Below are 4,167 nucleotides of genomic sequence, written 5' to 3' on the forward strand. Positions count from 1 at the left end.
TCTTCTTCTTCCGTCCTTATCTTCACTCTCACTCTCTCTCTCTCTCTACATTCGTCGTTTCAATTATGAATTAAATTTTAATTATTTATTATTATTATATATATTGTTATGAAATTAATTGTTTTTTATTGTTATCAATATTTAATAATAGTTTTAATTGATTTTAATAATATTTTACATTCTTTGTGAATATAATAATAATTTTAAAAAATCATGGGATTTTTTAAATATTTTATGAATAATGTTTTAATTTTAAAATATTATTTTGTGAAATATAGTTATTATTAGTTAATAATAATAGTGTTTAATTATTTTTTTATTATTATAAACTAATAATATTAATTTTTATTAATGTGAATTATATTTTAAATTTATCGTTAATATAATTAATAATTTTTAAAAAATCATAAAAAAAAATAGATACACCACTAAAATTTTTATTTATTGTAGGTTTGTTAATAAATTGAGTCAAATATAGACTCGACTCGTATCAGGCTTCTTATACCAATCTATTTGATGGATTGGATATATATAAAATCCATTAGATTTAAAATTATTCTCAATCCCATATTCTGCTAGATGCCTTACGTTTGAAGTAATACCGAAAGATGAGCTTGACTTCTAACACTAGATATTAGGCATTAAGAGCTAGAAGGCAAGCAAATGAAGGAAAGCATTACGGGTTGTTGTTCCCTGCACCTCGAAGGTCTAACATTTCGCTCATTCACTACAAAAGGAGCAAAGTGAATAACCATTTGGAATGGAGTTGTTGCTATACTAGTTATATAGTATTGGTTATTAGTGGTAGTAGATTTTGTTTTTGTTTTTTTAATTAATATGTATAGCAGGTGTTGTTTAATAACATTGACCCATTTTTAAATGGGTATAGATCTAGTATTGTTTAATGACTATGGGTTTGATGAGTCTAACCTAGACTCGACTAATTAACAAACCTAAGTATGTGGTGATAATGAGACACTGGTAAGACAGTGTGATAATGGCAGAGAGGCGGAGAACCTAGATGTCGATGACAAATAAAAGGTTAATGATAAAAGAGATTGAGAAAAATGAAAAGACAGTCATGTGAGAAAAGGAATGAATAGTGGGAAGAGGAAATGTAGTATTTTATTTTTGTTATTGCCAAAAAATACAATAATTAAAATTTATAACGCTAGAAGATCAAATCAAGGTAGAGTAAGACACAAAATGAGAGGTAACCACTTGTCCGAGAGAGAGAGGGAGAAAAAAAGGAAAAACGCTGCTATCCAGAAGAAAACTTGCACTGTTATTTGGCAGAAAGCTCGACATGTTTATATCCTTCGAAAAACCAAATGTGGGCTCAAACAAGCAATAGAATGTTAAATTGGGATAGAAATGAATGGTTGTCTGAGAGAGATTTTTGTTGTTTAAGATAAAATAGCTACAAAATAGAACACAGTCAAAAGGCGTGCGAGGATTTCTTTGGCGTAAGTCCTCTGATACATACATTAATACAAGTCACGGTAATGATGAATAAGCACGTTAGAAGTAGTCCAAAATAAGAAATGGTTGCTCTTCCAAATAAATAAACAACTTAATGATGTGCTTAAACTTAAAGTATAAAGCTTGGTGTGTGTGTTTTTTTTTTACTTATTTAGTGTAGTTGTTTCAGGTGTTTTAGATGTGATTTCTTTCTCATTTTGTAAATGAAGGATAAATGGTATTTATACCTCCTAGAATGCCGATAGTAAGACATGTGACACACATACATGAGGTGTGCACAGAGTTGCCTTGGGTTAAGCATAAATTAGGCTTAGAAGGAATCTCCCAAAAAAAACATGAACCTAGTGAGTCTTTTGGGATAAAGAGTGACTTAAGTAGTTGTTATTGCTCGAACAATAACAAGTTATTTATATGAATATTTTATTTTTGTTAATATTTTGTAAATATAGTTAAATTCTTTAGTTATTTATAAATATTTCTCAAATATTTTTTGGTTAATATGTTTTTTTTTTATTTTTCAATAGAATTTTCAATTATTTTTGTGATTATAGTTAATAATTCTTAAAGAAAACATATGGTTTTATTAATTATTTTTTATTGTTACAAAAAAATTAATTTTTAGTAGTTATTTTTTATTGTTTTGTATAGTTTTAATTATATATTTTTGTAATTATTAATGATAGGTTTAAAAAAATCTCAAAATATTTAATTATTTTATTACATATAGAAAAATAATTTAATACAACCACGCAAAATCAACAAAAATTGCCAAAAACAGTTGTTGCAAAAAACCGTTGGTAAATGACAAGAAAACAAATGAATTGTGTACATTAGCAACGGTTTCAAAGCCACTAATTCATAACAATTAAAATATATAACTCGTAACTATCAATACAATTGCCATAAAAAAGCCTTCATAGAAAAACTACCAATAAATAATTTATTAGCGATGGTTTTAAAATCTTCGCAAAAATACTAATTTAGCTGCGATTATTTACATTGTCGCAAAACTATTATTAAAACCATCGCAAATGACAATATTTTTAACATCAACAACTTTCTTCTTTTTATTTTTCCTCTCCCTTCACGTATCAGATAAGTTTAATTTACAAACATATACGTAAATCGCTCTATCTACTTGTTATATACAAGAGTGTAGACAATCGTTAATAAATTTCTTATTTTGTTTAGTAATAAAATAAATATATTTCTTTTTTTACAAATAAGATTTCATCGAAACAAGATCTCATATTGTCTATAACTTTAACTTAATGCATATTCCGAGACTTACAATGAAAATTAAAAATAATGAATCTAAACTAACAAATAAAGAACATATCTTCAACCAAAAAAAAAAAAAAATTATAAACACCGATATACAAATGTTAGAAGACGTTTTCAAAATGCTACACTTAAAAAAGATAAAACTCCTAAATGTTGCAACTTAACGTAACTTTGTAAATTTATTAAACTTTTTTTCTTAATTCAAACAAAATCTTTCCTCACAATCTTTTCATTTTACTTCGACTACACCCACTTAATCCCCCCAAAAAAAGGCCAAGTATGTCTAATGGCCCAACACTTTGACTTTAACTCTTGCAAAGCCTATATTTCATAGTGGTAATGTAATACCCCGAGAGTCCAGAGAAATTAGTATATATCGAGGATAGTGTAAGAAATAAAACAACACCAACTGGATACCTTTTGGGTTGAATGTTGACAAAAAACTCTCAAGTTAAACGTGACCTGGGGTAATCCATAGATGAGTGACCCCTGAGAAGTTCATGTAGACCCATCAGGATAAGTTGTTCTGGATCTTCCTATCGCTCGAACGAGATGTTACAGGTGGTATCAGAGCCGACCCCCGAGCCTCTGAGCGCGGTGGTGGGGCAAACCTCAGCGAGGAGACTGAGTCCCAAGGGGGTGTGTGTAGGCTCCTATGGGGGTGCGTGTAGGCACCTTAGGCGAATCTCACATCGGCCATGCAAGGGGGGAGATCTGGGATCGGTTGTAAGGTCACATGACGAGGACGTCATGTGCTTAAGGGGGGAGAATGTAATACCTCGAGAGCCCAGAGAAGTTAGTATATATCGAGGATAATGTAAGAAAGGAAACAACACCAGCTGGATACCTTTTGGACTGAATGTTGGCAAAAAACTCCCAAGTTAAGCGTGCTTGACCTGGGGTAATCCATGGATGGGTGACCCCCTGGGACGTTCGTGTAAGCCCATCAAGATAAGTTGTTCTGGATCTTCTTATCGCTCGAACGAAATGTCACAGGTAATACCTCTTATTGTGGGAGATATTTGTAAGTATTTCGATAAATTTACGATCAAATATGCAAAACACAATAATCTTAAACTAAATAATAAGTTATCATCACGAGAAATTAACATTATATCCAAAAATTATGATCTCCTCTGACGATAACTCGACGTTATACTTGTGAGATAAGTCAAACCCATAATATTAAAATAAGTCGTAAATGTGATACTTGATCTTGTGCGCTATAGTAAGATTAAGTCGAGGAGCTAGTATTTTTAATAATAGTTATAGTTTAAATTTAATATTTTTTAATAAAATGTAATGTATTAAAAATATATTTAACTAAATTTAAAAATATTAGTTAACACAACCATCCGATAAAAGAGTTAAAAAGAGCTTAGAATTTAAGATAGAAGTTCC

Source organism: Diospyros lotus, chromosome 9 (genome assembly GCF_014633365.1).
Source record: "Diospyros lotus cultivar Yz01 chromosome 9, ASM1463336v1, whole genome shotgun sequence".
Lineage (NCBI taxonomy): Eukaryota > Viridiplantae > Streptophyta > Magnoliopsida > Ericales > Ebenaceae > Diospyros > Diospyros lotus.